The 14,396-nt window shown below is 39.6% G+C and overlaps 1 protein-coding gene across 3 annotated transcripts in view; it reads right to left on the bottom strand.

Moving 5' to 3' along the window:
* The window catches only part of plppr1 (phospholipid phosphatase related 1), a 58,624-nt gene extending 46,548 nt beyond the window's left edge, over positions 1-12,076 (bottom strand). Inside the window, exon 1 of one of the 3 annotated variants that reach the window (XM_005451418.4) lies at positions 11,864-12,076. The gene's annotated coding sequence lies outside the window, so the exon portion shown is untranslated. Of the gene's footprint in view, positions 1-11,251; positions 11,402-11,863 lie in introns of those variants that run through there. The other 2 variants (XM_005451416.4, XM_005451417.4) reach the window with 2 other exon arrangements.
* Positions 12,077-14,396: the final 2,320 nt, after the last annotated feature.

Raw genomic sequence — 14,396 nt, 5'->3', positions numbered from 1 at the left:
TGCTGTTTGGTTTTCTGTTTTCATTTATGTTGGAAGTGATAGCAGAGCTGTACGTTTTATTTTTTTTCCAAAAACCTCTCTGTCAGAACATGCTATGTTTAGGCGGAAACTAGTGAGCTAACTTCCTGCTAACTTCTAATTCTGCTCAGTTTTCATGGATGCCTGGATGTTAAACTTAATTGTTACACCTCGTAAAGCAGCGACGCTGACCATTTTATTAAAGATGAAAGAATTTAGACAGTTTTTAACGTTCAGTGTTCGTTTGACTTTGGGACCTGAAGTGGACGGAGTTTTGGACCCAGATTACTCCACAAGGCTCCTGACTACGGTAGCAGTAATGCTCCGACAATCCATCAAGCGGTGCGGCTTCGTAGCTTACCAAAGTCGTTCTAAAACATTTTTGACAGATTTTTGAGCACCGTGTACCACAGCGGTCCCCAACCCCCGGACCTCGGACCGGACCGGTCCATGAGTCGTTTGGTACCGGGCCGCGAGAGTTGAGGCTCAGGTGTGAAATGTATGGTTTTCAGGGTTTTTATCGATTTTTAGCGTTATTTTGTTATCGTTTTTATCGTTAACTCGGTTTTCCTGGGTCTTTTCACGTGTGTTATGAATAAATCTTCTTTTTTTTTGGTACCGGCACTAGTTTTATTTTGTTGTATTTATCCGCGACACCTTAAAGGCCGGTCCGTGAAAATATTGTCGGGCGTAAACCGGTCCGTGGCGCAAAAAAGGTTGGGGACCGCTGGTGTACCACATAAAATCGGTTCGAGGTCAGTAAGCACAACCAGAATTCATACATAAGGCGCACCGAATTATAAGACACACTGTCGATTTTTGAGAAAATTAAAGGATTATAAGTGCGCCTTTATAGTGCGAAAATAAGGAAAAAATATATTGCGATATATATCGTTACCGCACATGCTTCAAATTATACAGCGATATGGATTTTAGGCCATATCGCCCAGCCCTAATATGGCCTCATTCTGTAGCAGACAGGGAATCAAAGTCAAACGGAAGACGCAGCAAGTACAGCGTCAACCTCCAGACAATCTAGTCAACAGTAGGATCCTTTTACATGTACACAGGAAGTGATTCGATTTTTGTCAGACCAATAACAAAATATGAAGGAGATGTTTTGGGTTTGTGTTTCCCATCCAAGCACCCTGGCAGTTCATTTCATCATAAATCTGGTTCAAGTATAGGCTGAGTGGGAGTTACCAGCTCTACTGTTTTTAGTTTGGGTTTCTATTAGTTTTCCAAAACTAGTTTAGGGGAGAAGCCTGAATCTGATCATCCATTGTGTGGTTGGTTCAGGGTTTTCTCCATCTTTTGCTTGTTTTAGCTGGAACTCCCATTTCCTTTTGTTTCCAACTGCAATTTCTGTTGAATGGCAGCAGTGTTGTGGTATCTCAAATGTTGGGTTCCTTTGAACCTTAAATTTAGGGACCATAACAGTAATTTACTCCAAAAAGCTTTAAACTAGTGACCCTCTGTAAAGTAGGAAAATTGTCCCCTTGAGTGTTTCCAAAACTAAATCTGTTGAATATCTATTAGTGAAAGGCTTGAAACTGTTCTGCCTACACTTTTACTTACTCCATGGATAATACTGCAGACATGGATGGGAAAAAAAAAAGCAGCAGTTGAACCGCAAACTCAATGATTTTACTAGGGGGCTCTTTGACAGACGATTCAAATCAGAAAATTGAAGGGGGCTGCACTCAGCATCCAAAGAATTGACACCACATTCATTTGTTGCTCAGACACTACGACAGCCCAAACTGCACCTAGTCGTGGTAAAGTCAACATGATTTCTCTTTTTCTGGTGCCTAAAAACCCAGAGTCTGAAGAGAATTTCAACAAAGGAACACTTTTCTTCCAATACCAAGAGACACTTAATTACAGTGAGTCAGATGAAAGGTGATCAGATCATCTCACCAGAGGGTAGATCATCAAACGAGCAGCCTACAGGCCTCGTCACGATTCATCAGCATCTGCTCCTCTCAGCTACTCAGCTGTGATGACTTTGTCTGGATGTGACTGCTTTTCTCTCAGAGACAGCAAGAGCTGACTGTGAAATATTGAGCACAGAAATATTGTACCTGATTGACCATCTCCTGGTCTCCAGCTGAGTTGTTCTGCTGGAGTGTGATGACTGTCTGAATGTCACAATGACAGAGTTTGTGATAGAGCGAGTGGCTGGGCATGGAAAAATGAAATATTACCTCCCGTTATCACTTCTGGCCTGTTGTTGCTGTAGCCTTGATGTGTCCTCTTTCTACTCTACTTGAACAGAGCTACATCTGTTACTGAATCCACAACAAAAAAAAGAAAAGAAAAGAAAATGGCAGAATTTTTAAAGCACCCTGGCTGCTTCAGTACACGATGTTCAGAAATATACTACCAAAGAAATATAATAACAGGGCAACAGAATACTAGTGGTCCATTCATCCAGTCTAAATTGCTAAAAACACCAGCTACTTCATTAGTGAGTCAGATCCCCTTTTACCTTCAGAACTGCCACTATAGCTCACCTAGTGCAGCAGCAACCAATATAAGAAGGCTTGGAGTCTGCCCCAGAGTTTATGTTTCATTTGTGTTATGGTGAGGTCAGGAACAATGCTCATATAGACTGTGATGTTTGAAAAATGTTCACTTGCTACCCAAAGTGTGCCAAGAAAAAAATCCCCCACAGCATTACACCATCACCACCAGCCTGAACCTTTGATACGAGGCAGGATGGATCCATGCTTTCATGAAGTTTATGCCAAATTCTGACCTTACAGCCAAAATCACCGAAATTGTCCAATTTTGGTGAATTACAGCTTCAGTTTCCGGTTCTTAGCTGACAGGAGTGGCACCCTGTATGCACCTGGTATGCTGCTTCTGCTTTCAGAGTCGCTCTTCTGCATACCTTGGTTGGCTATCAGGTGGTTATTTCAGTTGGTGTTGTTTTCCTTTACCAGCTCCACCAGTCTGGCCATTTTCCTTTGACCTCTTGCATCAACAAGCAATTTTGACCCAGAGAACTGATGCTCACTGGACCCGGGGACTTCCATTGGTTGCAAGTCCAACTGTGTATTTGCGTGTAGAAGTTTAAAAATATTCATCCACGTCTCAAATTATTTAAGACCTCAATAAAAACTTTACTGATAAGCTCATGATCTAAATCATTAGTTAACAGGGCTTTACCCTGGGAATACACTGGGTGAGTGTCGTTCACACATTGTTTCTCACACTGTTTAAAATCACCAGTAGTAGCATTCCAGTATTGGAGCGTTTTGTGTGCATGGGGAATTTTATTTTTAAAACTGACTGGATTTTCTATGCCAACCTTGTATCTGTCTTCTTGCCCTCTACATTTACTCATTGTTTGATGTGATTTCCATAAAAAAAAAAAAACAACAAAAAAAAAACAGACGTGTTGTTTTTAGGGATGCAGAGCGGAACGCTGCTTCTGGGATGCACTCTGGCACCTCTAGTGGAATCGCAAGCATTTCTTTAAGTGGCAGCAATCAGCTCCATGCATTGAGGTTTTAGTCCCCCTCCTCCCCCTCCTACATCTGGTTTTAAAAAAGCAAAATAATTAACAGCCAAAATGCTCAACTTCAGCCTTAAAATCAAGAATCCATGAACCAATGAGGGGAAGTCTATCCTTTACAGTGACTTCACATTCTTATGCAACACACAGAGTATTGAGAGTGAAACGTTTTAGTAATGCTGCAGGCCAGCCAGCTAAACTTGGCACAGAGCTTGGGAAACAGGAAGCTGCAGATATGGGTGACAGTTCTCTTTAGGCTCATGACTACGAGCGCCCCCGTTCAAATCGTCTAAATGTTTTCATATTTAGCAGTTTTGCATAAAACTGGAAAATATGTTTTGGATGGTAACAAGCCAACTGAGCATTTAGTCCGTCTCCACCCTACACCGTTGTGACTTAATAACAGGACTTCAGAATAATGGCCCAATGAGGCTCACGGTTATTATTCACAGCACAAACTACGGATAGCTTTTTTCAACAAAATGTTTTCCCGAAATGATCACCACAGAAAGTGTTCATGGTTGATGCAGAGCTCATTTTGCTTTTTCTTCTTTTGCCTCTTCTTCTGACTCCAAAACAGTGTGCGGCCAAAGAAACAGAGATGTCCCATGGCTAACACTCCTGCCAACAGAGCATCTTTGTGGCTATAAATAGTCAGTTTTCAATCTTCCCTTGTAGCTTCTTTAAAAGTGCTTCCTGGGAAATCTATCCCTTTTTTCAGATAGTAGGGTACATTATTTAATACTCTGCTGCTCGAGGATTGAAAAATATTTATTGATTTGTCATTTAAAGTCCAAAGATCATTCCTGGATGGAAGATCCTCAATCTTCTATTGAGCCAACCTCTTCACACTAATGGAGTCTTGTCATTACACATTTTTTCCACATACACATGTAAGAGTGTTAAACTAAAATAACGTCATCACCTTCCCTCTCCCGTCTCCCCCCAGACCAAAACGTCAAACAGGGCACTGACTCAGAGCAGATAGCGTGAACAGGACAGGAGACTGATAAATAGAAAGAGACACATGAGACATGAGAAAGGGCACACAGAGGACCAAAAAGAAGATAAGCATGTTGTAGGTGGGTCATTTGGGAAGAGAGAACTTTTGCTACCTCTTCTGGGTGTTAGCTTGTCTTTTTAAATGCTTCCTCCTCTTGCTATCAGCCACAGTTCCCCAGGCCTCCGATATCACGCCTACCACTTGCACATATGGAAAGTTATTTTTAGTGTTCAATATAGCATAGCACAGCATATGCACAAGTGTTAAAGATACATATTGTTTGTGATATTATTGTAATAAAATTCTCTTGATTAAAATTGACTGTAATTATTAAACCTCATTAATTTTCTAATGAAACTAAACTTTTTACTTGTCTAATTAGATGAAAAAATCTGAAAACTATTACAAAATAATTTGTCAAATGTGCAGCTCTTCCTATTAGATAACCAAGCTCACATTTTAATTCATAAATGTAAAAAGAACTGCATGCCAGAAGATTAGACAAGAAGAAAAAAAAAAGATCAGGAACATTTCTTGGTAATGTAATACTCAAAATATTCCCCTAGAGAGAGACTTTAAAGAAAGCGAGGAAGCGAAGCTAGGCATGAACAAGCAGCAGGGAAAATACTAAGGTCGTTTCCCTCAGATGTCACTAACTGGCAACACACTCAAGAAACAGTTTTTAAAAAGTCTTTAAAAACATTTCTGTACATTTATTCAACTGCTGACCTGAGCGTCACCCCCACGTCTTTTTTCTCATTAAGCAAAGTGGCACTTGTTTCTGTAGCTCATTTTAGTTTATTGCTGCAGCTATTATGTGACAATGTCACATGTCTGAATTCTCATTTCTGCACTGGAAAAAAAAATGAAAATTATAATTAAAGGTTTAATTATCTCCTACTAATTTATTATGAGAACAATCTAAATAAATGCCAAGATAATATATTGAGTTTTAAGTTTGAGATTCCCTCTTAATATAATCACATTTGACTAACTTGAGGCTAAACCAGATTTTCTTGTATATTTAAAATTTCCAGAACTGTATGGAGTAAATATCGGCTAATTTCGTTAGTAAACAAATGCAAATGCTTCAATGTAATTTGCATATTTAACTTGGGGAATGCATTTCCCCCCAGGTTTCCATGTTTTCTAAAGCCATGTGCTCAGTGGCATTGTGCAAGTGTTTCTCGCACTTCCTTGTAACATCTCCAGATTTACATCTATATTTAGATCAAACAAGCTCTTGATCCCTGAGTGTTGAGCTATTTTTCCATAACAGCCACCAGAATCATCACAGCAATGTCCCCTTGACCCAGCTGGAGATAAGGGAGTCTTTCCCCTCTGAGATTTCTTAATATTTCAACACGATCATGCTACAGTGGCTTCTCATTATCCTTGCATCATTTTGTTCGAAAACTACATTCTGAAAAGATTATGAGTGCTAAAACAGCATTGGATTGTCTGCAATTAACTTTGGTCATACATCAAATAGAGCATGTGAATAGGTAGAGCTGGTTTTAGAGTAGGTGGTAAATATTCAGTAATATATATCCAGTTTAACCATTTATAATTCAGACCTTTGCTGAGGACTTTCCAAACCTCCAATCAACACTAAAAGATAAAACAGTTCAAAAGTCCACAAACTGCAGCATTTTGAGTCACTGTTTTTGATCAAGAGGAAAAACTCTTTCCTGTTTGAAACTTTAAAAGTGATCTTTCAATTCATCAGGTAATATTTGTCCATTTTGGTTGGGCTCAAGTACACCAGTGGCCTAAAATATGGCTGTGTTAGTGAAAATCTTCCTACCGATAATTTTGAATTCAATAAAAACACCAAAATAAGATGCACAGAGAGATGTGCGGATTGACCGTCTAGAGAACTGAGTCAGCCAGCATTTTCAGCATTCTTGGCTGAGACTAGTCAGGCTTGTACATGTCCGATTATGAGCCAGTCCGTTTCATGCATGTACAAAAAAAATACAGTTATACATTTATATGGCAGACAAAATACATCAAAAAGTATATTTGGGACCTCTGGGGTTATTTTAGGCACTCTTTATTTGGTATGCATGGGTCAGACAACACCCGTTTTCAAAGTCAGCCTTTAATTTCATATCTAAATCTTTTGTATTTGTGATGATACAACATCTGTCTGCAGATAGACAGAAAAAACAGACAGAATCACCTGTATGTGTATGTGCCCTGTTACAGTATGTGTCAAGTTAACTAAAACTACTTTTGGAAATAAATACACCTAAGGCTCTGATGGAAATGTTTATTGATACGTAGGATGTCTGCACGACTGCCAACTACCTTAAAAAAGAAAATCTTGTTTTGTCATACTTACTGTGATACTACAATGAAAAAATTTCAAACACAAAATCTAAACTAAAATGAGCAAATCGATACTGGAAATGTAACTAAACTAATTTGGAAAAAAAAAACAAAACACTGATGAGGTGAGTCAGAATTCCTAACGCAGGTCATTCCACACCATCATTCCACACAGCAAACGCTCAAATGATTTGTCTTTAAGCATGAGGTGGGTCACCAGGTTCCTGGCTGAGGATCTCAGGCTGCACTGTGATTAGCGCAGAAACAGCAATTTGAGTATAATTTTGAAACCAGGCCATGAAGTGCTTTAAAAGTAATAAATAATATCTTAAAATCGATTAACTGAGTAGGTCACCATCCTCATATTGACAGTTCTGGTTACAAAAATGCCGAACAAACTAGCTCTGCTATTGATTCATTAATGAACTCTGGAGGTCCATTTAAAGGATCACATCATTCTCTTTCTCCTCTAATATTTCTAGTAGCATCTCTCTATTTAGAGAGTTTGACATTGACTTTTCCAAACAAATAACTGTCTCTGAAATTGTTGTAACTACTTCTACACTGTGGCTCCCAACAAACTCAAATACCTTTATATCCAAAATATAATGACTAAACAATGACCCTCCAATGTTTAACTAAACATTTTGCCTGTTCCATTTAACACCTAATTAACGTGTCATAATGTTATTAAACTATTTTTTCTCTAAATATTTACTTACATAAATTATAATGCTTCCAATTCTGGAATAACATTAGTATAATTATAATCTTACAGTTTATTTGCAACACTGGTATTACGCAGTTGTTCCCTCCGAATTTCTATTATCTGTACTTATGAGGTATTGCTGACTCATGTAGGCCCATTTAAAATGCATTTTTCATTCAAGTTTAAATCATTTGAACTAACACACATGCATCTTAGCTACAGATGTAGTTTCATCTAAGTGAGCCCTTTTGTAACAGATTTCTTCCTAATATTGTGAAGTACCATGCTGCATCATCAAGCATTTTTCTATTAGCTCATATTCACCTTCTCACTTTTTGGGTAATTTTTAATAATTTCTCTTGCAAATATATATTTAACCACATTATCTGGCGCACAACTGTCTAGCTTGTGGCAAAACAAGGGGAAATATTCATGTAGTGTTGCCAGTGTTATTGCTAACTATCCCTCACTGAAGCTGCTTTCATGCATGAACGACAGTTTAAGGAGAATCGGGTCGAGATATTTTTCACTGCTTTCCTTCCTTACACACAGCACACAGCAGGACATAATCCACGCGACTGAGGTGAGAGATGCCCGGGAGACAACACGTGACGCCTTTTTGCTAGCTGTGAATGCAACAGAAAAATAAGCTGCACATCGGTGTAGTTTGATAATCACGCTAACGCTGTGCTAAGGAGCTAGAAGTTTAAAGACAAGCTAATTTTTGATCTGGCTGTGCTAGATGTGGAAATTCTCACAAATGCACACCTTGTCCAGCTCAAAACCTTATCAGCTGCATACATCAGTCTTCTTAGATATGGGAAAGCACTCTGAGCTCCAGCAGCAGACCTTATCTCACCCTTGGGGCAACTCATTCCCCAGAGACATCACAGTGACAGATATACTGCCCAATGAAAATACCCTCACTGCACTAATAACACCAGCCCCCACATGTAGTGGTAATCAAAGAGCAGACAGCAAAGCTCAGGATGAGTATGTGTGTGAGGCAGCCTGCATGTATACATGTGTGTGTGTGTGACTGCATGTGATCAATAATGAGTCTCTAGTGTGGGAGTAAAAGTGGTGCTGGATATCAGACATGAGTTCAGAGGTCACTGGTTTCAGCAGCTTCACTGCAATACGCCCGTCTGGTGATTTTTATTACTGCATTTCTTTTTTAAACAAGACATTTGCTGGAGTTTCCTTGCAATTATTTCTATTTGTAACACATCAGGACCAAGCCTGTCACGCTGACACTATATTTATTAAGTGCCTTATTACAGCTTAGGGTATTTGTTTCCACAAAGAGCAGTAAAAATACAATTTTATTCAAGTTCAGCCTGAATTTACATGACTTCATAAAAAGGAATAAAAGAGGCAAAAGTGTTAACTTAGATATCCAGTGTTGCTGAGACAGCTCACGGGTAAGGATGCATATTGAATTTCACATTTTTATTTTGATTTATCACTTACTTATGTGAGGACGAAATGATGCACTAGAGCATAATTTAATTTTCATAAATCTCACGGGATGCTTTACTCTGCTCCAGGCAGATCTCTGAGTATTTCATCTGGAGATTAAGGATGATAAGACAAGCACATTTTAGCTATAGAATCTTGGGTCATGCAGAAGCAGGGCTGCAGTGCTTCCCTGCTAGTATATCTCAACGACTACTTTGTTAGGTGCACCTGTTCAACTGCATGTTAAAGCAAACATCTCTAATATATCAGCCAATAGCATGGCAACAACTCAGTGCATTTGGTCATGTACACATGTGCAAGGTGACCTGCTGAAAATCAGCATCGCAATCGGGAAGAAAGACAATTTAAGTGACTTTAAACACAGCATGGCTGGTCCTGCCAGACCGGCTGGTCTAAGAATCTCAGAACAGGGATTTTCCCTCACAACAATGGGAAGTTGCCTTCCTATCAGATGCAGAAGAGCATCTCTGAATGCACAGCAGATAGGGAGCAGAAGACCACACTGTGTGGCTGTCCTCACAGCTAGGAAAAAGAAAGATCTCAATCCAACAGAGCACCTTTGAGATGTGGTGGAACAGGAGATTCACATTATGGATGTGCAGCAAACAAATCCGCAGCAACTCTGTGACGCTATCACATCAGTACAGACCAAACTCTCAAAGGAATGTTTCCACCATCTCACTGAATCTGTCCAAAAAGAACTAAGGCAGCTCTTAAGGCAAGTACTGGAAAGCTGTACCTAATGAAGTGGCAAATGACTGCAAAGTCTTGACGAGTGCATTTTTATTATAAGGTTTAAGGAGGGCTGCAGTGCTTCCTGCAATGTATAATGTCACAGATATAGCCAAGAGTAAACCATATAAAAGGCACAAAGTCTATAAATAGCTCGGTGTAATACTCATTGCTGTCTTTTCTTTAAATCTAAGAACAATGTTCAAGAAAATGGGACAAATCATTTACTGTAAAGCAAATAGAGCTAGTATATGCTGAATATGTTAACTGCAGAGGCCCACAGAATGTGTCACTGTGCTGTTAAAACTAAAATGATCATATCATTAAAGAACTGTGACCTTAACTGCACATTTTTGTGACAACAAGCACACACCCTAATGAGGTTTCAACTTCACGACCCAGTAGTCATGAAGTATAGTTACAGTATGTCATTGCCAGGCATATGACGTCATTGTGACCTCAGCCTGTCATAATATTACATTTCATGGAAAGGCAAAACACACACGCAGACACGCACAAACCCAAAAATATGGCCTTTGCTATGTAGAGTGGGACCTCCTACACAAGCATTCCTGAGTGCAGGCGATGTTTACATGTACTATGTAGTGTGATATACCGACACACTCATGTAAATGAATACTTGTGCCAATAAGGAATTGCATGTGCCAAGAGGAGTCTTGTATTCTGCTGAAAGCCAAAGAAATGCTCCCCTGATGCCCAGCCACATGCCATCTGTCTGCTGCATGATATAAATCCTCACTATGCAACAAGGACGAGCATGAACACACCTGTAAAATACACACACAGAGATACGCACACACAAAGAGGAAGGCAGAGGAAATTCACAGGTTCCAGCTACAAATAATAACTAGAAATCTGCCTCTCTGGGCGCGTCACGTTATCCCATCCAAGTGTTGTGGAGGATTTAACACACATGGCAACATGCATACAACTTCTGTAAAGGCAATATTTGCCCATTACTAGAAATGGAAGCAGACAGCAAATGCAATTAATGTGCACGACTCAACACAAACAGCACTTCTTCAACAGCATATGAGGAAAGAAATGACTTCTGAGCACCTGGGCACTATTTACCGACTGTGCTCCTGGGCTGGGAAATGTATCATTTTATAGTTAATGACGCCAGATTTTTTTAATACTTTGTATTAACTGATCACAATACTTTACACACAAACTGTGCCTCATATTAAAAAACAATCCTCGAGCATTTAGACCCAATGAAACTAAAAAAAAGCTTCATAAAAAGGACAGTAGATAAACGCTAACAAATTTATAAGGGTTAAAGACGCCTTACCACCATAAACGTTTGCATTCTTACTATGTCATCACTTTAGAAAAATAGGTTAATCTAAGTATTGTTGTACACAATTCTTTCTGAATCTGAGGCCGAGGCTAAACATCCATTTCAGAATATAAAGAGAAACGATACCTGCGGACACACACACGCTGATTTCGAGGTTACCCCCTATACACCATCACACATCTTCTACCAACCACGGGATTTCAGTCATTCATCAGAAAGGCATCTACTGCGCCGTGCGTGTCTGGGAGGGCTGTGGACTAGGCAGTCTCTGATTTTGGGGGGCGGGGAGATGGACCAATTTTTTATTTTTTTTTTTAGCTGGACCGAAAACACAATTTTGCTCAGCAACAGAGGCGACACGTTTGCACAAACCTCCTCTTGTTGTTAACAGATACGCGATACAGAAGCAGATGAAAATGATCGTACATGGTCTTCAATAATCGTCAAAAAATAAATAAAAATCATATTTGTGTGAGCGTAAAGCGCCACAGGGAGGTCACTGTTGCTGCTGGTAGAGACAGGTGTCTAAATACCGATATCGATTCTGTGCGAGCTTTAAAGCCATTATTTTCCACGCATTCTCATTGAACCCACACAGAAAGACTTTTCATTGAAGAGGACTCCAGCGCTTTGACTTGATTAAGGTCCGAACTTGCCCCAGCAACAGACAATAGCTGCCACAGTCCCGTTTCCTCTCATTTCTTCCCCACAGCATCTGCGAGCAACGCAAACACTTACCGCGATGAGATGGAGAAATATTCCACATAAAATGTGACTCCATTAAAGAAGAAGGTGGAGAATGTGGGTGGGGGGGAAAGGGGGGGAAGCCGTGAACTGCACCCACGCTACTATCGCTACTACTACTCCATCGGCTGGGCAAAGCGTCCGCTCTCGGTTTGTGATGTGGATCACGCAGCGTGTGAGCCCATGAGGATGGATGCTGTGCCTTTTCGGGGGGCGGGGACAAGACGCGTACTCATCTCCAATGGAGCGTATTTAATTCTGTGTAGGGACCTTGTGTTACAATCAAGTAGGCTGTGTAGCCCACTTTTATCCAGCCACCCTGCCCTGCAGACCTCCAGGTTAGGGGAAAAAAAATCCTGGATTTATTCACCTTATCCCAGAAAGACAGCACGATGTCTGTTCAGGTCTGCCTGATATATTCATGGAGCTCCACACGTTCACAGGTGAATGGTTTTCTGAGATGTGGGTGCTGCTGATTGAATTCTGAAGATTCATGCCGGCGCTCGTGTTTAGTAAAAAAAAAAAAAAAAAGAAGATTTTTGCGATACTGTAAGTAATTCAGATTCATTTTTGCTTATATCACAGAAATCTCGACACAGGTGGATTTGATGATGAAATGTACACACATTAATTCCAAATGTGTGATCACTTACATATGCCTGAAATTACTAACAGCTCCTTTAAAAGGGCACTTTCAAAAAGTTTTCTATGCAAATCACACACCCCTCCACGTTGCCTGTACGCTTCATCTAGATGTGGAGCTCCTCCAGAAGTAGTATGGGCACACTTTACTTCCTCGTTGTTGTTAGACCCGCCTCCACAGAAACCGAGTTTATCCAATAGCCTCAGTCCTTGAAGTACGCTATGCTTCTGGATTTTTCAGCCGCATTCATAGGGGAGTGCTCTTACTCTAAACAATGTAGGGCTAACGCCTAATTCTGACTTTTTTCCAGAAGTTTTGAGACTTTTTTTATATTCAGGATTCTAAGGGGAAAATTATAAATATTACAGAATTCTGAAAAAAGTGACAATTCTGGGATTAAAGTCAAATTACAGGTTACAATTTCTGAAAAGAGTTAATTCAAAGCATATGGGTGGCCCCATTCCTTTTCTGTACCATCTTAGCTAATGTTTTTAATAGTAATTTTCTTAATGATATAATGTGCCTATCTGAATAGATTTGTTACCTGGTGTTATGCTAGTTTTAGACATACCTACAGGTCACTGTTAGCAGTGGCTGTGTTGAGGTTTTGAATGAGTACAAATAATTGGGAGACAGTTTGATGTGTATAGAAGCACACTGGTAGTTTTTGATTGCTTATTTGTGAAGGATTTTTTCTACTTTTTGTAGTATGGCCAATGTTTTTAAGTGTCTGTTTAATACGAATTCAATAAAATTGCACATATGGGCAGTATGAGTGCAGATGAGCAACAGGACAGTAGAACACAACTTTGTGAGTTTGAGGTTTGAGAGATCCTCAGTGACATATTGCACCCTCTCGATGGTGAATCTGTTAGTAGGACGAAGGTACAGATCCACTTTTTCAAACGTCTCATGCCCAGAGATCTTTTCTACCTTGTATTTTAACACGGTTGAACAAATCCAGTTCAACAGTCCATGCTGGGGTCCCCATCTTCTTGCATTTTTGGTCTATTTCCTTAAATACAGGTAATATAGTATGGGGTGGGGGGTATTTGCATATAGTTGCGTTTTAATTTTGAGCTGATTTTACTGAAGCACTTTCTTGCTGTGAAAGCATGTAGCTGTTATTTTTATGGTTATGGTTGTATTTATCCAACAGTTGCCACTAGATAAATCTGTAATTTCTGAAAGCACAGTAAATTTCACAGCTATTTTTCCATTGATTAATAAGGCTCATTTTCTCAGCTGTCTAGTCACCAATCACCAGTTTTTAAAATAGCTGTGAAATTTATATCGAAGAGTTCAATTTTAGGACATGCCTCAATTTCCAGAGGCAAAATTCCTTCTGAAGTATAATAAACCCAATGATAAACCAAAGAAATATTCTGATAATAAGAAGCATTCTGAAGGGTATTTTATGCTTAATTAATTGCCAAGAGCAATTGTTAAAACGTTGTCCCTTTTTGTATTAGGCATACTCATACATACATGATCACTTCCTCAGTACAGGGGCATGGTTATGCTAGGGAGGGTTTGGGCTAAGATTTTACTTCTACGACTAATTAGAATAAAACATATTCATGGATAGAACCACAGTTCATTTTGATAGCTCCATTACCTCATGGTTGAATCTTGTGCTTAATTTTAGGTTGCATTTTACATTGATTTGGTTGGGTATTTATTTCTAACAGAATTTTCTGGTTTCCCTTCCCGAGGGAAGACCATTTCTACTTCTTATCCATGTTTTTTCCCCAAAGTGTAGCTTATTGAATAATTTATCTTGTCTCAAAGGAGAGACTAAATTCCCACCTCTCCAACCCAGTAACTTGTAGCATTAGCACTGTGAAAGCACTGCTACCATAACTGGGACGGATGCATTTAAGC

The sequence above is a fragment of the Oreochromis niloticus genome, linkage group LG7 (assembly GCF_001858045.2).
Source record: "Oreochromis niloticus isolate F11D_XX linkage group LG7, O_niloticus_UMD_NMBU, whole genome shotgun sequence".
Taxonomy (NCBI): domain Eukaryota; kingdom Metazoa; phylum Chordata; class Actinopteri; order Cichliformes; family Cichlidae; genus Oreochromis; species Oreochromis niloticus.
This window is presented reverse-complemented; position numbering and strand designations above follow the sequence as displayed.